Consider the following 24,412-nt stretch of genomic DNA (forward strand, 5'->3'; position numbering starts at 1 on the left):
TACTTTATTCTCAAACAATTGGTGAAGGAGCAAATTAGAGTCAAACTTATCACACAGGATGCTAAACTCATGTCAGTGCGTGTGTTAACATTGAAAATATGTTTTAACTTCCTATCCATGAAACTCAGTAATCTCCCAAAAGCTTTTATTTTTCCCAGTCCGAAGGGCTTCTTTCCACATCTTTTCAACACGGCAGCTAATCAAAACTTTGTATGTCTTATTCCAGCTACCGATCAATATGGAGTTCAGTACATGATGCCTTGCGAGAAAGACAAATTTATGACATGGTATAAGGCAAATGGGCATTGGGTATTTGACTTTCGCCAGGAGTTAAGGGCTTACTGCAAAGAAGATGTCAACATTTTAAGATGGGCTGGTAAATTGTTCCGAGACGGGATCGTTAAAATGACGCAACAGGGTGGCTTACATCTGTCATACATTGATCCTTTTAAAAGTATCACCTGGCTAGATGCTGTATGCAGATTTAGAGACAATTGTACCTAAAACCTGAAACGTTTGTGCTGCTGCCCCAGTATTTATACCATGGGGGCCAAACACATCTATATAGCATAGACTAAAAACATTCCCATGCAACACACCCTAACAGGGAACAGTTTGAAATGGTATGATACATTCTGGCTGGATGGATATGCTTTGATTCAGGGTGTGGAAACACTGAATGAATTCAACAGTTGTTTTCACCACGGGTGTCTTGAATGCTACCCACCCGAGGGTTTCAATACTCCGATAGCCACTACTTACAAGCAGTTGTATTGACACACCATGTTGAAACAGACATTCCTATCCAGTCGTGGAGTTCATGTTGTTAGTATCTAGGAACATGAGTGGCACACAATGGTACAAAACAACCCAAAAGTGGGTAGTTATCTTAAAGTGAAGAAACTGCTGGACCCCATACAACCCTGAAATGCATTGTACGGCGGTCATACGAATGCCTTAAAGTTACACCATTGCATCTTAGAGGGTGAGAAAATACACTATTTAGATTTCACCAGTCTATACCCATCTGTGAACAATGAAAAACCATAGCCTCTAGGACACCCAGAGATCATCTGTGACATTATGGAGATATAGACCAGCATTTTGGTTTGATCAGGTGTGAGGTCTACCCACACAGAGGCCTTACATTTGTTGCCCTATAGATGGGGTGGCAAGTTAATGTTCCCACTTTTTTGTACATGCATCAAGAAAAAACAGTCCGGGTGTAAACACATGGATGAATAGCGGGTGCTGACAGGCATGTGGTGTACGATCGAGTTACAGGACACTTAAAAACATGGCTATCAACTGGGGTGGATACACGAGATGAACAAGTTACTTACCCATGGTAACGTTCTTTTGACTGGATGTTCCTCCCACATATTCCTCATCTTATGAGATCTCAAGCTTGAGAGAATTTATTTCCAGCAGAGGACGCTGCGCGTCGATGCCTGCTGACTCGATGTACCTCAGAGGCCTCCGTCTCAATGTCGACGTCATTGATTGTATAAAGGGCGCGCAGCAACCGTTGGCTTCAGTTCCGTTCCGTTTTTTACAGAGTGTATAGGATATCCTACACCCGACTGTTACTCCTCCTGAAAGAGCCAAGTCTGCAATCACATGGAAAATTCTACTGCGGGGCAGGCTGGGGGAGGCGATGAATATGTGGGAGGAACATCCACTTGAAAGAACTTTACCATAGGTAAGTAACTTCTTCTTCGAATGGATTGTGTCCTCCCACGTATTCCGTATTTTATGATAAACTCCCAAACCAGTAAATGTTTTCCTGGAGGAGGGAGTCAGAATTTTCAGACTCATGATAATTTAGGAGTTCCTTCATAGGTCAGTGTGCACAGAATGTAGCACTGCATTTCCAAATAAGCCTTCCCGGTTTGAGGAAGGCTCCAGACTATAGTGTTTGGTAAAAGTGTGTACGGATGACCATGTGGCTGCCACACAAATATCTTTAATTGGAACACCCCTCTATAATGCAGAGGAGGTAGCCATGCCCCTTGTGGAATGAGCTCTAAGACCCTCCAGTGGATCCTTTCACGCTAATCTGTTGCATTCAGAAAGTCTTAAAAATGATCCAGCTTGACAAAGTTTGTTTTAAAATTGCCATACTCAACTTGTGGCCTGTCAAACCCACAAAAAGGTGGCAATTGTGTCTTATTTTAGATATCCTTGAGATGTAAAATGTCAGTGCATGCCTTGGATCAAGCCTGGGTAACCTCTCCTCTTCCTTTCCAAGATGAGGAGGAGTATAAAATGAAGGTAACATTATTTTCTGAGTTGAATGGAATGGACACAATCTTAGGTAAGAACATCGGCTTAACCTTAAGGAAAACCTTGTCCTTATAGAAAATTGCATAATGAGGCTTGCAGGACAAGACCTGAAGTTCACTCTCTTTGGGCTGATGTAATGGCCACTAAAAGGATGGTATTTAAAGTTAATAACCTTAAAGGGCAGTTATGCATAGGCTCAAAAGGAGCACACAATAGAAATCTCAACACCAAGTTGAGGTCCCAAGTTGGGACTTGAAATGGGAATGTATTTGTCAGTCCTTTTAACAATGTATCACAAGAGGGATCTTGAAGAAAGATACCTCTTCAGAGGAGCGCTTAAAAATAGAGAGCGCTGCTAAATAAATACCCCTTAATTGTACCAACCTCTAGCCCCAAGTTGGCTAAGTGTAATAAAAATGATAATGCCATAGGTGCATTGTATGTAAATGTATCCTCATTCTTATTCCTGCAGAATGTACTCCAATGGCAGCGGTACAAAGACTTTGTTGTTGGCCTTCTGGCCGAAAGCAAATTCTCCATTACGTCTTCCGAGAGGTCCCAATCCTTGTATCTCAACCTGCTCAGAAACCAGGCATGAAGGTTGAGAGTCTTGCCCTTTGGATGGAGAACCAAATCTCTCTCTTTCTCCCTCTCTAAAAATAGAGGGAGAGACAGGGAGAGAGGGAGAATGGGAGAGAGGGGGAGAGAGAGAGAGAGAATGAATGAGAGAGAGAGAGAGAGAGAGAGAGAGAGAGAGAGAGAAAAAGAGAGAGAGAGAGAGAGAGAGAGAGAGAGAGAGAGAAGGTCCTCTCTTTGTGGAAGACATATTGGAGGGCTTGAGGAATGACAGGGCCTGGAGGAAATTCATACAGGAGTGGAAACTCCCAGTCCAACACAAACGCGTCTGCTAGAGCTCTTCTTAGGGGAAATTCCCTTGAGCAGTACCGCTTGCACTTCTGGTTGACACCGGTCCCGAACAGATCCACTTGGCGGGTTCCCCAAAGGGTGAAGATCTCTTGAAGGACTACCTGAGCTAGTGCCCACTCGTGGGAGACTCTCCTCTGCCTGCTCAGAGCGTCCGCCACCTTTTTCTTCTCTCTGGCTAGTTGAACTGCTGATAGGGAGATTCCTTCTTGAATTGCGCAGTATCAGAGCTGCATTGCTTCTGTGGACAGTGATAGTGACCCTACACCTCATCTCTTGTTGAGGTAGTACATGGCCACTGTGTTGTCCGTCATTATCAGGACATTCTTTCCCTGCACATAGGGAAGAAAGGCCTTCAGCGCTAGTCTGATTGCCCTCCGCTCCAAAAGGTTGATGTGTAGTTTGGACTCCGATGGAGACCAGTGACCGCTGATTGTCAGATCGCTGATGTGTGCTCCCCACCCTATGAGAAAGGCATCCGTTACTACCTTTAGCTCTGGCCACGGCTGCCAAAAAGGTGCTCCATTTAGAATGGTGTCCTTACAGGTCCACCATAGGAGATCCTGAGCAACCTGAAGGAGATCTAACATCATGCCAGAGAATTGAAACCATTGAGTCCTGAGAGCCCACTAGAGAGATCTCATTCTCAGGCATGCCTCAGGCACCAGAAAAATGCAGGATGCCATGAGGCCGAGCAAGAATTGGAGCTTTTGAGATTTTGAGATAGTATCATGTGGGACTTCTTGAAGTTGAGGGAGAAGCCCAGTCTGAAGGGAGTGACATGTGGAGCGGAGATGTTCCAGCACCTGTTCGTGGGACCTGGCCCTGATCAGCCAATCGTCCATGTAGGGGTAGGCGTGAATCCCCACTCTCCTGAGACTCGCTGCCACCACCGCCATCAACTTGGTGAAAACCCTTGGGCGGAGGTCAGCCTAAATGGCAGAACTTGAAACTGATAATGAGAACCGCCAATGGCAAACCTCAGGTACTGTGTGTGCTTGTGATGGATTGGTACATGAAAGTAAGCATCCTGAAGGTCCAATGATACCATCCAGTCCTGATGCTGGAGGCCCTGAAGGATCTTAGAAAGGGTAACCATTTTGAACTTGTGCTTCCTGAGGAATTTGTTTGTCTCTTAAGTCCAAAATGGGTCTCAATCCTCCGTCCTTTTTTGGTATTAGGAAATACGGGGAGTACCAACCCTTGTTCCTCTCCGCTAAAGGTACTGGTTCTATAGCACCTTTCTCTAGCAGGGTCAAGATTTCCTGCATAAGGAGTGGATCTGGAACTTTGAAAGAGTTGTTCCCTGGTGGATGACTGAGGCTTTTTTAGAAAGGGAAGGCAGTAACCCTGGGCAACTATTTCCAATGCTCATGCATCTGAAGTAATGCCCCGCCCTTCTTTCAGATGCAGTGAGAGTCTGCCTCCCACTTGGGTCTTGTGAACTAAGACCTCAGAGAGGTTTTGAGGTGGCTGGAGCAGTGGCTGATGGTCTTTAAGACCCTTCAGCATGGCAAGTAGGGTCAGGTCTCCCAAATTCAAATTCTGGGACCATATCTAGTATGCTTGCATTTTGCAGGAACTACTGTAAATTGTTTAACCTTGATTTCTCTGAGATCAAGGGTTCAAGGACACCCGGTGTTCCATATTGAAGACCAAAAGGTTGTGAATTATCAGAGGATTGTTCTGCTTCCTCATAAATCGAAGAAAGTAACTTAAAAAAAATCCTTTCTTGGCAGTGGTGTATACACTTTTTCTGTAATCCTCGATGGCGTCAATGGTGGCACCGAAATCTTCGACACCGTCGATGTCGAGGACTTGTCTGACGCTTTCAGCGTCGAGGAATTGTCTGACACCTTTGGCGTTGAGGACTTGTTATGGTCCATCAAGTGTTCCGGGGCTGATGGCGTTGATGACTTCCTCCTCGAGGAAGATTATTCTCGACCGAGGGATCCTTCCACCGCTCTCGAGATTTTTCTTTGCCTCCCGGGCCAGAGGGGTGCACAGGTTTTGCACATATTCTTGTCTAATTTTTCAAACTGGCTATGGCTTTCTTAAGTCTTCGGGCGGGTCAAGGCTGCATTCGGGAATACTTGCATCATTTTAACTCTGAACTCCTCCCACTCAGCCAGAGAGGCTCATTTCGTCAGGCATTTTACCCGTTCTGAGGAGGAACTGATCGATGAAGACAGGACCTATGGTGCCTTTTCTTCGAACGTCGAAAAGGTGACAAGTGGTGAGAACCACTGCGTGATCTCAATCTTTTTGCCTTCTTTCAACGAGGAGAAATATTTCTCGACTCGTCTGAAGACTGTATTTTCGACTGTATCGTCGAAAAGGATTTTGACCTACCTGCCGCTAAGTTTCCTCTTCGCTCTTTTAGGGCTTTTGCCGTCATCGATAGGCAGGCCTTACAGTCAAAGGTAGCGTTAGAGGAACCGAGGCACCACAGACACCACTGTGAGGGGTATCTTCGCCCCACAATCCTGGCACTTCTTAAACCCTGATCTCGACATCTTAAAGACAGTGATGATGATGCAATTTTTAAAGATTTGTACTTGAAAATTCTCGATAAGGAACCGAAGTGCACCATATCCGAAGCGATAGCTTTTGCAGGAAAAATGGAACTGAAGGCAACGGTCGCTGCGCGCGCTTTATACCATCGATGACGTGGACACCGAGACGGTTGTCTAAGGGACAGGCATCGACGTGCAGCGCCCTCTGCTGGAAAACATTTCCGAAGCAGCTGAAGCTGGATATGGAGATCTCATAAAATGAGGAATGTGTGGGAGGACATAATCCATTAGAAATGGCATTTTAAAACAATCACTCTATTGCTCTTTTGGTATTACATTAAAATGTCCCTCCAACACAAACAAGACACCTCTGGCTTTCCTTCATGGTGTGTGGACTATGCTACTAAACAGGCCTATGTGGGTGATTATTACCAACATCAGGACATCTTTTTGCGCATGGGACACATCGACGACAACCCCTATGTCCTAATTTGCTATGAGGAAAGTTTGCACAAAACTATCAATCAGGCTACAAATTCTGCAGTATGCTAGATTACTTCATACACACTCTGCCGTTCACTGCGTCGATAAGCAAACATACACTGTGTAGTGGTGGCTGATAGAAATTCATAAAGCTCCCTTTAAAACAGCCAATATCCTTTGATGTCTAGGAAACTATGTTTCATGTCATACACCACCAGCTTCAATGAAAGTTCCACAGGCAGCTTTAAATCATTGAAACCCCCTTTGTAGTGATTTAACCAGTAAAGTAAATGTCCATGTTAGGATGGCATCTGTTGAAACATGCGTTCTCGATACATAGAACATTGTTACATTCACGTATTTATGCCTGCGCTGGTGTTTGCAGATAGCACAACAACATCCCTGGGGATATACTGCCTACATGCTCTTTAAATAAAGCCAGCATTCATTGCTGTATACATCCACTGGCATAAGCGTAAATACATGTAAATTACCTACATTCTCAATCTTCATAGGTCAGTTAACGAGGCACAATGGACTGTCTCTGTTGTAATTGCATTAATATACTGAATCCCCCGACTTGTGAACAGTTTTCTCAATTATACTACTAACACACAGCAGATATACCCATCTAAACTGCTTCATTTTCAAAAAGGGGATTATACACCACTTGTATAGCCCACAATGTTTTAGACATGCATTGTTCTGCCCCTTTCCCAATTCTTAGCAGGGTTGACGGCTAAATTCGAACCATCATTTTTCCAAGACGTTTAAGGCTCAACATGTACAATATTTTACATAATGATTTATCTGTATGGGATATTTGCAAACATTCATGAGCCTGCTGTTGCAGATCGTCAATTTTGTGCTTGTCGCACCATGTGTAAAAGTGTTGTTTGAAACATGTTTTCACCACTCTGGCTGTGAAGCCCTGAATGGCTAGGATATCAGCCCAGGTCCCAACTGCTGTGACCGCATCGTCTTTAACAAGATCAGTCTCCAATTTAGGGATATCATTCTTACAAGTCTATTATTAAGATTCCCCAGGTTTTCTATTTGATATGAGCTGCAAACAGTAAATATTGACAGTCTGCTGTATCTTGGCTCTCCTCATTGCCGTCCATTTTATCAGCTGTAGGTTGTAGAGGAAAACAGAAAAACATGGTTTTCGCCATTTTTAGTTGTCACAGTCCCAAAAAGGTACAAACGTTTGCTTTAAAAATATTCCCACCGGTTGGCATGACGTCGATATCGACGCTCGATGTCCTTCTATATTCTCCAAATGTTGAGGGGTTGAGGTCCCTCACCTCTTCAACTTCATCATTCTGCATGATCATAGACTGGTATGCATTGTCTTCAGAGTCCATTTCAGTATGTTGCATATGTAAACATGATAACACAGGCTTTCCGCCCATTGGTTGATCGAGAACCATGGTGTCAGCACCACTAGCCATTTGCAAATTAGCCATTCTTCGTCAGAACTCACCTGAGCATTTTGAATGACATCTCCAACAGACTGCCCTATTACAGTGGCGACGAGAGGTGGCTAACTGCCCACACAAAGTGTAGACATGTTCTCACTAAGATCCCGATCTTCACGGTCTGCCATCACAACCTGTGAAATAAAAATGGTGCAACTTCTTCTAAGGTAAAGTAAATACCTATCATTGCGATTGCTGGTGCTGCCATGGGTTGTTTTCTCTCTGACGTAAGTGTAGCTTTACATAATTAATGTTTCCCTGACATCAAGCTTGATAGCTATGAGAAGTCTGAAGAGGGCATATGTTTTCAAGGCTATATAGCTGTATGGTGAGACCACACCTCTAATATCTTCATTACCTTAGAACCACCCATAGACACATGACTATTTAGCACATAGACCCAATCAGACTATAGGGGGTCAGTCAAATCTATATCAAATTTTTATATCAAATTCATTGGGATAACATGTTTTGGGTGTCAATACATTTCGAGGGGTTCAGTTACATGTATATAAACTTTTACATACAGTGGATTGTGATTCTTATCAAAATGATATTGAATTTATATAAAATGTATTGGTGGTTCAATTACATTTATAGGGTTTCAGGTAAATCTATGTCAAATTGGTATATCAAATTCATTGGATTTATCAAATTTACATTGGAGTATACAAAATGTATTTGGGCTATCAAATGTATAGGGGTTCAAATTTTCAGGGTTCAGTCAAATCTATATTGAATTCATTGGGATTCTTATCAAATGTATATCAAATTTATATACAATGTATTGGGGTCATCACATTTATTGGGGTTCAATTAAGTTGATAGGGGTTCAGTCCAATTATGAACAAGTTATATATAAATCGAAGAAAATTTTCTCGATAATACCTATTGGGAAAGATATTCAAATAAGGGGTAACTAGCCCCCATTGCTTATGCTCAGACTGCAGGTGAACTAACAAAGAATAGCTATGAAACTTATATAGAGTTCTTCACCAGTCCATTTGGTATAATACATGCTTCACAGTGCCTGGGTGCGAGCCAAGATCTGAAACCCCTCTCCCAATCTCACATAGATAATGATCACACAGTGCTCTCAAGGTAGTTGAATACATTAAAATGTACATCATTTACAATCAATGTTGTTTTCAGCTTATCATGGAGGGTTTCTGCTAAAGGAAAACAGACAGTCAGGTAAAAACACTAAAGCCTCCATTTCACCCACGCTTGAAGAGAAGGATGTCTGAGTTCATACCGAATGGCAGCCACAGGGACCACATTCAGGACTCCTAGGACTTTCCGGCATAGCAATGCTTCAATTTTATCTAGATATTCAAAAACCCATGTATCAGGCAGTTCTGCCCCATAGATAATTTTCAGGATAACATTTCCCTAGTAAAAATTCACCAGTATATTGGCTTTTTGATTCAACAAATTACATAGCAGCTCTTTCAGAGGTTGGCCACATATGGGAAAACAAGCTCTCCACCCGGGACAGACTGACTTTATCTAAACTCCATTTAAATGGACACCGTTTCTGATTCCTAGCAAGTTGTAGTATCTTAGTTTTCCCAGGATTCACTATGAAAAAATGGTCTATTAGCAAATTGGGAAAAAGCAGACAAGAGCCGCTGCACGGTAATAGCTGTGCAGTCAAATAATAAGGAATCATCTGCGTAAACCATCCAAATTATATTAAATGAGCCCATCTTGGGGGAAACAAAATAAAACTGCACTCAAATAGTCCCCCACATCTGAAACAAAGGTTAAAGAGGTAGGGTACCAAAATGCATCACTGCCTCAGACCCGAGCCCATTGCACTCCTACGAGATAGTGAACACTCCCTATTCAATAGGGCCTGGATCATAGAAGAGTCATTCAGGCATATGATCAATCTAATCAGTAGGTCAGGGATCCCCAACCGCATCAAGTTGGCCCATAATAATTTGCAATCCGCATGGTCAAAAGCAGACAGGTTGATTGACGCCATGTAGAGTGATGACAATTCTTAGGATAAGGATGACTCCTGAATAAATGTAACTATAAACCCATTCAGATATCTGTTCTGGCCTGTTAAATACATTTTGGGGTGTTATTTATTACTTTGTGGTATTTTTTCTATGGTGGTATTTTTGTGGTATTTTATTTTTATAGTGTTGAGACTAATTTCAGAATACTGCCTAGTAATTGTTTACACTCTGAGTAGTTGGCTCATGCTCTCCTGTGGTACCATATGTACAATGCTCAGCTCCCGTGACTAATTTACCTTGTGTTTTGCCACATGTGGTAAAATGTGAATTACTGCTTCGTTGGACCTCAGTCTATGTTTTAACAATAATTTGGACACACAATAAAAATGCTAGTCCAATTCATTTTTCCCTTTTATGGCCTTTTATAAAATATAAAAATTCAGAAAATGATCAAACAGTTGTATGCTGCACTAACCCCTAACAGAGACTCATAACATGGATGAAATGCATTTAATTAGAGAGCTTGCACACATTTAACAGCCTTTCTAATAATAAGCTTCAGTTACACATTTGTTTGCTGGCTGGCAAACGCGCGGTCTGATGTAACTTTGAATGTTTCTCTCATGCAATTCTTGGCAGCTATAAAATGGGAATTCATGCAAAATATTGATCATTAATTACTTTAAGAAAACAAACATGTTCTATCAAACAACCTGTAAGCATTTCCCACGTACACTAACGACACAATTAACGTAAACTAACTACACAATTACAATTCACTTGATAATTACCTAGGTCTGTTGGCGATATTCCGGACTCAGCTTGGCAGTGAAATCTTCCCCAGTCTTTCTTCCTGCCTTGCACAGGGTCAACCCAGATAATGATTCTCTGGACTGCAATTTTCTAGGGATCGTCAACCCAGGACATTGTCTGCTGTGCTAAGGCTGAAATTGAGGGTGTCTGTCAGCTTGCAAGCACCAGACTCAGTCTGCTCAGCAACCAGCACTTCTGCCTGCTTGCCCGTCAGCACCAGCACAGGAATGCCCCCCCTATTCTGCCTCAAAACCCTTTTTTTTTTATCAAAGCCCTTGTCAATCACGAGCACCTCCCCTTGGTCAGCTCATCCCACGTGTTGGGTCATATTCATGCAAAACATTTTTATGAGTTTTTAATTCTCTGTGAAGAAATGTATTAAAATAATTCATTTTTGATACTGTGAACAAACATCACGTACTGTGTCTATTTTTTCAAGACTAGATGTACAGGGAGGGTTGGTTGTATCAGACCATATGTATAGATCAGCAATTTTGAAAATATTGAATCTGTCTTTTATATATAAATATGTTGTTTGGTGGGCCATGAGTCGGGACCTGCTGGCAGGTTCCTGTCATTGGCTGGGGGACATGAGTCGGGGCTTGCTGGCAGGTGCCCATCACTGGTGGGTGGGTGGGGGACATGAGTCGGGGCCTGCTGGCAGGAGCCCGTCACTGGTGGGTGGGTGGTTGGCTGGGGGACATGATTCGGGGCCTGCTGGCAGGTGCCCGTCACTGGTGGGTGGGTGGGGGACATGAGTCGTGGCCTGCTGGCAGGTGCCTGTCATTGGTGGGTGGGTGGGGGACATGAGTCGTGGCCTGCTGACAGGTGCCTGTCATTGGCTGGGGGACATGAGACGGGGCTTGCTGGCAGGTGCCCGTCACTGGTGGGTGGGTGGGGGACATGAGTCGGGGCCTGCTGGCAGGAGCCCGTCACTGGTGGGTGGGTGGGTGGTTGGCTGGGGGACATGATTCAGGGCCTGCTGGCAGGTGCCCGTCACTGGTGGGTGGGTGGGGGACATGAGTCGTGGCCTGCCGGCAGGTGCCTGCCATTGGCTGGGGGACATGAGACGGGGCCTGCTGGCAGGTGCCCGTCACTGGTGGGTGGGTGGGGGACATGAGTCGTGGCCTGCTGGCAGGTGCCTGTTATTGGCTGGGGGACATGAGTAGGGGCCTGCTGGCAGGTGCCCGTCTCTGGTGGGTGGGTGGGGGACATGAGTCGGGGCCTGCTAGCAGGAGCCCGTCACTGGTGGGTGGGTGGTTGGCTGGGGGACATGATTCAGGGCCTGCTGGGAGGTGCCCGTCCCTGGTGGGTGGGTGGTCGGGCGGGGGGACATGAGCCAGGGCCTGCTGGCAGGTGCCTGTCACTGGTGGGTGGATGGGGTACATGAGTTGGGGCCTGCTGGCAGGTGCCTGTCAGGGCCTGCTGGCAGGTGCCTGTCAATGGTGCGGGGGACATGTGTTGGGGCTCACAAGTACATGGTGCCGTGTGGGCTGCCTGCAGGGCATGGTCAGGGTGGATGGGCTGCCTGTAGGGCATGGGGAGGGCCCACACTGCCAAATCGCGTGTAAAACTCCCCATGCACCCCTGGAATACACGTACCACACCCGCGCTAGTCAAAACGTGTGTAAAAATCCACACACGTGGCTGCCACCCCCCTCCATGTTGATGGCAGCCACAATGTCCTTCCGGATCCTCTTCTGTCCATCATTGTCGGCGCGTGGTCTTCCCAAGAGGGCATCTTAATGCCCCAGAACTTGCTCCACCAGGATACCAACTTCCTTTTGACTGAAGCTGGTAGCCCTCTGCCTCTCTGGCTGGGGGTTGCCACTGGTGCCGGAAGGTGTTATGTCGGACATGGCAACCCCCGAGGCAGGTGTGGGTGGGCAACTGGGTCCTGGGGCTAGGCTGTGGAGTGGTGCTACTTCAGTCGGGAGTCTTCTGTTCCAGCAGGGGTGGTCACTGCAACTGGACCCCTGCAGATGGCAGCTGTGCAGGCACAAAATGGCAGGGCACGGTGGCAGCAGGCAGGCAGCAGCAGCAGATGGCTCGTGAGAGGCTGCTCGGGGCTCTGGGGGGCAGTAATTCAGCCTTCTGGGCAGGAGTGTGGTCTTCCATGTGTTGTCGCATGCCCAGCTTGATACGGAGTGATTTGGCACGTGAAATAGCAGCACATCAGCGTGTAATTCGAGGAAAGGCCCTTAGCGCGTAAGCGCATCTGTGATGCAACATCGTTTCCCTCACCACGGGTTGAAGGTCCCACGTGGGTTTCCATCGCTCTGTATGTGCTCTTCGAGGGATGCGGTACGTGTATTCCGGGGGTGCACGTGGACTTTTTCGCGCATTTTCGCTGGCGTGAGCGGGATACATGTATTCCGAGGGGTGCGCAGGGAGTTTTCCAAGCGTTTTCACTGGCGCGAGTGGGGTACGTGTATTCCGAGGGGTGCACGGGGAGTTTTCCATGCGTTTTTGCTGGCGCGCGCAAGGTATGTGTATTCCGAGGGGTGTGCGGGAGTTTTCCACGCTTTTTCGTGCTTGGGGGGCTGTATGCTAGTCCCCTGGCCTTTGCGCCATGTAGGGGATTTGTGCGTTGTTTTTGGTGCATGGGGCGGGCTTGGGGGCGTTTCTGGCGCTGCTGCAGGGTCGCTGCACCGCTCTGCGCCACAGCTGGTCATGGATCTTGAAATTCATGAATACGCTGTGCGCTGAAATGGGTTTTGGCGCACGCGGCTGGCTCAGACTGCCGCACATGCACTCTGTGCGCCAGCCGCGTGCGCCACTGTGCGCCGAATTCTATGAATTACCCCCCAAATCTTTTACTTTTCCTTTCTCACTGGGAGCATCTGAAATCAAATTTAGTTATGCACACAAATGCAGATTATACCAAATGACATCCAAATGACCAACCAAAATAACATGAATTAAGCACACTAATATCACATGGTATTTTTCAGATAACAGTCTCAAACACAACACTCCTTTCCCTTAGTTGCTCCCTTGGATTTTTGTTCACTAACTTGATATATTTTTCACTACATACACCTATCCTACTGCTATGGCAATTCTATTTAATATATAAGTGCTTCCCTTTTTCACTCCCTGCTAGTCTGAACTCGGTCTAGTGTTTTCACTTCATGTTTCGGGTGAAAGAGCTTAATTTGATTAACATGGACAAACTGTTGCACTGTTAACTCTCCCTCCTTTTTGGCAATTCTGTAGACCACAGGTGAAACCATATCTACAATTCTATATGGTCCTTGTCATGCTGCAAGGAAGTTAGAGATTTTATGCTTACCCTTTCCGAAATTAAACTTGTATTCCTGGTCTCCTATTTCATATTCCCTCACAGATGCCTTCCTATCATAATATGTCTTTGAACCGTCAGCGGCCTTTTCCAAATTTTGCTGTGCAAATGCAAACGCATATTGCAAGTGCTTTCTCAATTCTTCCACATATTCATAAATTGTGGATGCATTTGCAAGCACCTGTTAATTTGTTCTGTAAAGTAAATGTTGTTAAAGAACCATTTTTCTTCCTGTCAAGATTTCATGGGGCTGAGATTTGTTGATTTAGAGGGCGGCGACCTAATAGCCATTAGTACCAATGGAAGCCGCAAATCCCAACTAGATCCTGCTTCAGCTACAAACTTTTTCAACATATCAACTATCGGTCTGTTACAACCTTCCACTCCCCCTGAACTCCCCCTGAACAGTAGGACTGGTAAGAAATGTGTAGTTTCCTCTTCACACCCATGATTTGCCATATTTTTGTCATTAATGCACTAGTGACTACCACTGTCTGACTCTATTCTTTGAGGTAAACCAAATCTTGAAAAAATATGATTTACAAGTAAAGTGGCTGCCACTTGTGCACTGCAGTCTGGAATGCACTCCACCCATTTGGACATTAGACAAGTTACTGTCAGCATGTACCTGTTTCCCCTTGCTGATTTCCTCACGGGCCCAATTTAGGGGCTGATTCATGGAACAAATGTGCGGCAAAAATCTTGGCGCAAGCTGGCGCAAGTGCAAATCCAAGCATGGCACGCACTGGCGCACACATCACAGCAACATCCTGAACGCAGTGTGCGACGCGCACAGCGAAAGCACACAACGTCGGCACGCACACCAAAAAGGGGGCGGAACACACGGAATGGGGACCAACGCGTGAAAAAGAAGGCGTAACTGGGGAAGTACTGCAAGGAAATACACAGAACGCCCACACACACGCGAACAACACATATTCATGGAATTGAATACGGGAAACCCGCACACGCTAAAAGATGTAAAAAAGAAATAACCTATTGACGCATGTACACAATCCCCAAATGGTAATTGATCATGCGATGCAGGGACACAGCGTGCTAGAGAAGGCAATATGTGTGCACCTGTGGGCATGGAAGGGTGGTTGTACATGTGGTGTGGTGGGGCCTTGTGTAACTGTGTGTGTCAGTAGGAAAATGCACTCAATATATGCATGTGAAATCAAGTGACCCTCAGTATCCTGTACACATCACATGCGAACATTTCCCATGTGTACACCTAAGCATGTCAAACCACAACAATCCCCTGACACCTGAAAAGTAAACGCAACACAGAAACAGCCATTGACCAGCAGAACACATCATGTACATAGTACCCCACAATGGCAATGTCAGAGAGTGCCCAAACACTGTAGCCCAACCTTAATGTCCAACAACAAAAGGCCTTCCCTCATTTACCCATCACCATGACCTTCTGAACAACTGTGTCTGGGGTATGTAGCCTTCTTCCTTCTAGTCTACCTGGCTAGAGGAACCCCCTGCCCCTTGGTCTCCATGTTCCACCTTGTATGTAAATAGGGTCCAGCCCCCTCAGAGGCCACCTTGACTGGTAAAAATACCAAATCGCACAGAACTCCAAGGAGCCAAACCCCCAAACCAGGGAAAAAGCCTGTAGCCACCAGAAAACCCTTGAAGAGTCTCCAGTAGATAACTTGAAGTTGCAGAAAATGTCCAAGCAGAATGATAGAACAACCAAAGTAGCACAGTTCAACAATGCTTCAACAGGATGGGTACCATTTTCAGTACACAATATACAATGAGGATGCAACAACTGATGGGTAGTGTCACAGCTCCGGTCTCCAGGCGCAGGAGTGGCACGAACCAACCAACCCCTCCGTGGTCTGGATGCCTGCAAGGTAAAACCTGCACAGGCCTCCGAGACCGCGGCGGGGAAAGAGGGTCAGGGATCTGTTGTTTGGACAGGCATTGGTATTCAGGATAACAGGAAAGAGGGGCAGGAGAGGGGAGTTGGATTGGCAAGGGAAAGTAGTGAAAATGCAAAATACAACGATTGAAAATAACGCATAGTCAGAGAAACCCTGTTCTTCATGCACATTGTTCAAAATGAGTCAAATGCAAGCCAAAGAGAGACTTATCTCTGGGCTGAGTGCTGGTCTCCTGCCTGTGCACTCTCAGCTCCGGTAACAGGAGCAGTTCAATGCTGCAAAGAGAGCGTGAGTTACTAATCTGTGTGTGTTTTCAACACACACACACACAACACCATTCATGCCTCAAACTAAGTGACTTCTCCACAAACAAACACTCTTGTCTGCTGCTTTGTTTGTATACTTTAGCTTGCCCCTGTGATGGTTCATACACTGTCAATGCAGTAAGGCAGGTGCACATGGCCGCACAGTAAATGGAAGACCAATGTGTCAAGAATCACACATGATAGAATGGTCCCTGGGTGAGCTGCAAGACGCGTATGGCGAGGTGCAACTTCAGTATAAGTCTTGTTCTGGCAGACGCGGATTTCAATAGGTAGTGCACGTGGCAATTTGCACATGTAAATGATGTGCACTGCACTCGAGTCTGTGCCTTGCTGAGTGCCCCGGTGTGCTGTATTAGTTTCTGGCTAGGAACACTACTGCGCTAATAACTCAGCTTCTATGGAGCAGGGGGGACTCAAGGATATGGGCGACGGCCCCTGCGTGTGCCCCTGACAACTTGTAAAGCTACTTGGCATTTGTTCCTCAATGCGTCTTAGCTGTACTGTGCGCTTCTTCAACAATGCCTGGCCAAGCTCCCCAGCACTGCCGCTACTTAGCATGCATGTGCAAGGGGCCTGGTGGAAGGTTGGCTGCGGTGTGGCCCCTTGTGCTGCTCACCTTGCTTGGAGCTCCTGGAAACACGCCTGCTTCTGTCAGACATCTGAGCACAAGTCCTGTGCTTCTGCTTGCGCGCACATGCGCACTTGTGCACCACCCAACGTGGCCAGGTTTCAGTAGTTCTTGGCCCCGTGTCAGCTGGGAAAGGTAGTTTGGATGCTCGTTTTCCTGCAGAAAGGGCATAAAAGAAATTAATAAGGCTGGAAAGTTCACTGTGTGTGTGTCTTCATGCTGGTTGTCACTGGGCCATGTTTGAGACCTACATCCGAACTCCTCACACCATCAGTGTGACTTTGACAGCCAAAGGGTGCAGGCTACTGTCTACAGCATGAAGTGCATCAAGCACATATACAGGCAAGAAAAGAACATACATCACAATCAACATCAATAAATGGACATATCAATCATGTACTCACCCAAATTGATTGCAGACATGCCGTGGAGAAAACCCACTTAATCCCCACTAGGGGTGTTAACACAAGTAATACAGCAGCAGACAGGCCACAGATATGACGAAAGTCCAATGTCCTTGTGTAAATGGTTGTAACACCGAACCATCCTTGCCCATGGATAGGGGAAGCAGGAGTGGCATATGTGAGTCAGGACCCCAAGCTGCAAACACATACACGAGCTTGAAGGGCCCAGCTGGAACATAAAGTGGATGCTTTCAAAAGCCACAAAGCACCACACCATCACATGAATGCACAATAGACAAGCAATTTTAAACTATATTAACTAATTAAACTAACTATAAAAAACCATATTAACTAATTAAACTAACTATAAAAATCAGAAATTGCCACATACGACCGGGGCGGAGGAAGGAAACCAGGAGGGGGGAGGTACAGGGTGCACCTCAACACCCACATGCGATCATGTTGAGAGAAAAAGAAAAACCTCCATGGGCTCAACGCCTGCACAGCCCGACCTGTGTGGGAGATAAGTCGTCGTCCTCATCAACCTCTGGCTGAAAAGGTTGACGTGGCACAGTACCCTGACTATGCCTATGCGCAGCTTGCCCCTCGTCGGCAGCAAGTCTGCGGGACGGGTGAGCCTGGTTCTGTGCGGCGATGACACGTAGGTCAGCATGTAGAACCTCGCGTGATACACGTGCTTCCTCTAGCAAGGTAACACGTGCAAAACGGAGTTCTTGCTGCATGGCCTGGCTGGACAACTGGTACACCTCCCAGCAAGCACTTAGCTCAGCCAAGATGGTATTCTCCAGCTGCTCCAACCTCTCCTCTGACCGCTGCCTCTGGGACATCAAGAGCACACCCAGAGTAGATCTGAGGGATTCATAGTCAACCCTCATGGCCTCCATGTGTGCCTCTGTGTGCGTGAGTAGCAATTGCTTGACGCAAAGGCACCATTTCAGCCCAGCGTGCCCTGTCTGAGGCCGCCATGCCCAGCCTGAGCGAGCGGGCAGTGGACTGCGCCGCCCGCTGCTGGAGTTCCACCTGCCTAGCATGGGGCAGCACGGATTGGGCCACACATTCCATGCTCTCAGCGATGTTATCAATTGCTGCCCCCTGGTGTTCTGAATTGGCAACCATGGTTTGCTCCCACTCAGTATACCCCAGTGGCGCGCGGCCACCGCATTGCTGGGTTTGACACCTGCGGGGCCCAAGGAGCCGCCGTCCTTGTTGGGTTGGCACCGCCCGCGGCTGCAGGACTACATTCCTCCATTGACGTGATGCCCCAGGCACATCAGCAACTGGTGTGGAGCGTGACCCTGCGTCCCGATCCACCACAGGCAGAGGTCCTACCACCGTCTGGCCCCTCAGTGCAGGTGTCGCAGACAGAGGAGCGTCCACATCAGAATCACTCACCGTTGACGAATGGACCCGACACACTGTTACACTCACCTGGTATCCACAGGGACGCCACCCAGCCGGGTTACTCGCTGGTATGCTTCTCAGCTTTGCCCTGATGTGGTCTGTGGGGAAGGTTCTGCCTGAAAATACAGGAGGACTGTGTTCAAGATTGACCGACTGGGGTAAGTATCCTCCCTCCACCCCCGTATGATTTCAGTCCCTCTGGCGCCCTCTCCTCACCTTGTGGTAGAATTAGGCGTGCTCTCCATCCTGCCTTCTTTGCAGGGGCACGTTGTCTTTCATGGGCGAGTGCGGTCCAGTTACTTCACTGACGCCGGCCCGTTTGATATTGTTCAGGTAGGTCTTATTGCTGTTCTTTAGTTTTGTTGCTATCTTGCATGTCTTTCTTTGTTTAAAATGTCTCTTTTTTTCTCCCTTAGGTATGCAGAGGTTCAGCGCGGCGAACTGGCTTGGTTGAGCCCCACTGGTAAATGATGGTGCATTAAGAGCGCTATGATGCGGTAAGTAAGCGCTATGCGCAGCGCTGCGAAGTCTTGCCTTTGCTAACCTGTGCTTTCCTTCATTGTAGGTTGAGGAGTTCTTCAGTGCAAGTGGAATGTCCTGAGTGGTGCCAGCCAAGAGGCGACCAGCCAGGTAAGCCTTTTCAGCAGTTCGTAATTTGTAAATGTCTCTACTGCTTTCTTTAATGTTGCCTCTATCTTCCTCTTTCAGCTCGTTCTGTCCGGGAGGCGTGCAGATTCGAGGAAGCTGTTCTCAGTAGCTGCAAGTGTTTAAAGATGAAGGCTGCAGGTAAGATGCTGCTTCTAATGATGTTCCTTTTGTCTCCTTGCAGGTTCTGCTTCTCCGGGGTTCGAGGGGAATAGCTGGACACGGTGGGCGTCACGTTGCAAGCTGCAAAGTAACGCGAAGCATGTTGTCTTGCTCGGGTGTGGTTTAAATATCCCCAACAAAATAGTCCAAGTAAAGTAGTCCCTAGGTTACCACACCCAAAACACTAGACCGCATAGCTTGGTTCTTAGGAACCAAGCTATGTGGATGCCTCCATGTTGGCTGACCATACAATAAAGTAGTTCCCAAGCACATTGTTTTTCATGGTGTAGGAGCCTGGCGCCATAGGCGCCAGGACTGGCCCCATGAGGGCTTTTGAAGAGGATGCCAGGCTCTAGAGGCCCGAGTCCTGACTCCACCTGGCCAATGGGTTTGCCAGAGGAGGTTTTGGGCGAGGGTCGTGACACGCACATCCAACTCGACATTGTCGTCAGTTTGATCATCTGGGCTAGACTCAATGTCAGCCCTAGACACGATGGTGTGGAACACAAGTGGGTTCGCATGGTCTACCACCCCACGACCCCCACTTGTGCTGGGTTGCTGGTGTGATAGCAACCCTGTGCCTGGCATGACAACACCATCCTCTGGCTCCATTGTGTCATCATCTGAAAAGTGGAGGAAAAAAAACATGAGTACACATGTTAGAAGCACATAACCCACAGACATGACATTGACAGCCAAAACATTAAGCAGACATGTCACGCACACATGAGAACCTGGCATGCATCCAGTGGCCTTGATATGCAAACACATCCCAAAAGCAGAAATGGATGTGTCTAAATAGCAAAGCCTACACAAGTACAAAATGTAGTATATGAACTCCATCAGACACCACCTGTGTCAGGCACATGTCACAGGCAGAAATACAGATGGCAACATAGAGATGGAACACACCATAAGCATGTCTGAACTGCCAATTGACCACTGCTGCAAGTGAATCCAAACACACAATGAGACACGAATATGCATGTAGACATGCATCACTAAAGCATCATCAGCAATATAGCTCCATCCATCTGCAGCTCGGCCCGTACCGGGTGGCATGGTCCATGTAGATATAGTGAATGTCCCAAGCAAAGTAAGGGCCTGCAACCAGGCATGAGGGACCATAACGCCCAGTACGGTCCGAGCTGCAGGACATGAGGCCTCCACAACACCCCTCAGGGCCCGATGGAGCACATTGGGCTATGAAGGTGCCCTATTCCATCATTGCTTGTGTGAAATCTCCACGCCCGGGCCCCACCATATTAGCTAAGTGGGCCTGGGCGTACACATACTGCACAACAGTGCACCTTCAGGATCATGCCAGTTCAACATAACGTGCGCAATGCATAAATTTCACCAGCATTAACATCAATCAATTACATATTAGTCAGTCAACAAAAAAGCTGTGGAAGACATGTGTAAATGAACACTTTCACAAACACATAAGTGAGTAGTCGCAATGTTACACTACACAACGTTGAAGCTGCTTGCATATGTACATGTGAAAGTGTTCAAAAACACCCCTTTCACCATACACCTGTATTGTGAACATGAACAGCATCCAATACAGCAAAGCAAGAAGCTACACCGCTGCTTGCTTTGATGTATGTGAAATAGTACACATACACACCTGAAGGCAGCTACACAGTCATTACAACCCAATTGGCAGGATAAATTCAATCTGCGCCCTATGCCAGTTGATATAGGCCGCAGATTGACCAATCAACTTTGCTAAAAAACCACTAGGGAGTTCCAATACTGAGTACATGTCTCACAGGATGCACCTGTGCCCGTGGCATTCATGACAGAGAAGGGATTAAAATCTGACCATACATGCCAGGTCACATTGATATTGCAGCAGTGAGTAGGCATGTAGAACGGTGTAACACGATTCAGAAGTGAGTTGATGCAGTGCAGAACACGTACGTTACCCATATCTACATGAACTAGTACATTATGATGTCTATCAATAAACATGAAGGCAGTATAAGGGCAAGTTCAGGCATCACGTGCAATGTGCATGCAAGGGTTGCATGGATACAAGCAAACCCCCCTCCCCCCTAAGTGAAAATGCAGGGAGCCATTGCATGGCAGCGAAAGGGTGACCAGAGACCTGTGTATTGGCAGACAGTGTTGACTAGAGTCAATTGCATCGTCTGAGTCAACTGACAACACAGCAGATGATAATGGGACAGTAAGCAGGACACATGGTGAACCCTCAGTAGTACACCCATGTGTGCAGAAGCCACTACACCAGTTGAACAGAGTCAGGGGGCTTGAAACATGTGGACGCCTGTGCCCCACACAGACTGTGACACCCTAAACATGTGCGAGATGCAGGACTGGGCCAGAGTGGGCATGGAATGGATGATCAAATGCCATGAAATGTGGGTCATCCTGGACACATACTACAATGATCATCCAGTCAAGGACACATAGGGGCATGCATGGAATGCACAAGGAGCATGAATGGGCACTCATGTCCCTGCGGAGCATCTGCCATCTGCACAGTCCAAGTGAGACACCCTGCATCAAGGACAAAGGATGTACCCCACTGTATGTGTCTGGCAGGTTGGCTGGGGGAAGTGTGCATATACACAGGAGCCTTTAACAGGCCATTGCAGTACTCCAACATGATACACACCAGTGCCATGGTGAAAATGTGGTGCAGGGGGGTGGAGGGGCAAGGGAGCATGCCTACGTGGAGTAGCCGCATGCAAGCAGAACACACATGCACATCAGTCATGCAATGACATAGTCCCAGTGCTGAGAGGAAAGACACCCCAGGCTCCATGTAGAAGGGCCAGTGAGCTGTAACATGGACCGGAGGGGCAGCTGGGTGACTAGCATGTGAGTAGGGTGCAAGTGTGGTGATGAGGACAGTCCCCATCTGCTCTTCATGTCCAGCATGCTGCACAAGAGCCACGCATCAGTGAAGCTTTGCATGACCCGCACATGAGAACCATGTACACATGACATGTAGTGGCAGTCAAGCACAACACATCACACAAGCAAAACACACATGGTCTGGACAAACACGCGACAACACTCACTGGACGGGGCATCTAAGTCCTGCATCTCTCCCACTCCTTTGACCAATCCTGCTGGTATGAACTCCACAACGACTGACTCGTGCAAAGTGAGGTCTTCCTCCTGAGCTGGTGACCCACCGCCAGTCAACCCAGTCATGGCATAATTGGAGGCACGCTTTGCCTTAGTACTGTGTCAGAGGTCATTCCAATGCTTTTTGCACTCTTGAGCTGTGCGTACCTCATGTCCGAATGCACTCACACAATCCGCAACTTGCTTCCAGTGGGACATACGATGGGCAGCCGTAGTGTGACAATTCGGCCCCACTAGCATATCAGGGTTGTGGTCTCGCACGTAGTCCACAAGGAAGTCCAGTTCCTGCACACAGAAAGGCTTCTTCCTCGACGTGCCGGGGGCCAGAGCTATGTCTGGGGTCCCAGCCTCTACTGCAGGTGCAATCTTCCTCCTCTTGGGCAGTGGTCTGGACCCCGACTGGCAAATGCCGCTCTGATCAGTATGGGCAGTGGCGCTGGTGGATTGAACTAAGGGAGTGGCAGGTGGAACAATGATGGAAGCCCTGACGGTGGCTGCTGGGTGCCCCTGACTTGACCCTGCGCAGAAACATCTGCTGTGCTAAGGTCACTGACCGGGACTGTCCTGGATGTTAGACTCACAAGCGGGGTGGTGTCGGCTGCATCTGCCCATGCACTTGCCGACACCCCGCTGCTCGGGACAGCAGATGACACTACTGCCCCAGGGACATGTGCCTTGGTCAGGGCAGCCCTTCCTGCACATACCCTGTGCCTCCTGAACTCCTGGAAATCATCCAGGGACTCTTCCGGTGCCAACACAACATGTGCTGGCCCACCCTGAGCCTGGGTGGTGGTATCCACAGCAGCACCTGCAGCTACCACTACCCTTGGGCCCGTGGCAGTCGATGAAACAGACTGCCGCGTCACATGGGCGCCAGTGCCAGATGCAAGAGCTGCATCTCCCGTAACCACAGGGGGTGGTGGCATGACTGCACTAACATGTGGCACAACATCGTGCCAAACTGGCGCACCCCTGCCTCTTCCCCCTCTGCGGCCACCCTGGACATCCTGGAGTCCCCCTACTCCCTGGTCATCCCGGCCACGTCCCTGACCATGCCCGCCACGTGGAGTACGCCCAGCTGACGTACCCCTTATCTTTCGTGGCCTCCCAGCCATGGCACAGATGGAGTAGTGCCGGCACAGATGGAGTAGTGCCATTGGGAGGTGTACACGACAATTGTCTGGGCAATTGGGGTGAAGGGGTGGGATACAAGATGTTAACAGCACTCCTGTGCACCTGCAAGGCTGTATATGACCCCGGTGATAAAGTGATGGGTCACGCAACACTCAGGCACTGCAAAACTGCAGTCAAACCATCCACGCAACCCCCGGTAGCCCACGTGTGTGGAATTGACCTCCTACAGTACGCGGGGGCACCAAGGGACACGAAAAACACGTATGCGTGGGACACGCAGGCTACTATGACCTCAAAAACGGCTATGTGATACACAGGGGCTCCCGCAGTGGGGAAAATAGCATGCGTGACCGTCAGACTAGTGTGATAATGAAAAACACGGATAGCCAATACCCCTGCCAAAAGAAGAGGTACGTCCTTGATCCGCTGTGAAGTTGTGATGGCGCGCCAAACAACACAAAGTAGCAACACACACGTCGGTCTCCAGGAAAGGCACATACAGCGAACTGCTGGCCCCGCTAACCTTTAACCCGTGGTGAAGGATACGCTTGCACGCCTCACTTCACTTACGCGCTTAGGCCCTTTCCTCGAATTACACGCATTAACACGCGGACATGTTGTTTTTTCATGTGCTGATTCACTATGCCCCCATCATGAGGGAAACGCCCGCGCGCATTACGTCACAGACGCGCTTACGTGCTAAGGGCCTTTCCTCGAATTACACACTGACATGCTATTTTGTCACGTGCCAATTCACTCCGTATCAAGCTGGCCACGCGACAACACATGGAAGACCATGCTCCTGCCCAGAAGGCCATTTTCCTGCCCCTCAGAGACCCGAGCACACTCCCACCTGCCATCTGCTGCTGCCTGCCTGCCTGCTG

This window comes from Ambystoma mexicanum, chromosome 1q (assembly GCF_040938575.1).
Source record: "Ambystoma mexicanum isolate Mex_15411 chromosome 1q, UKY_AmexF1_1, whole genome shotgun sequence".
Lineage (NCBI taxonomy): Eukaryota > Metazoa > Chordata > Amphibia > Caudata > Ambystomatidae > Ambystoma > Ambystoma mexicanum.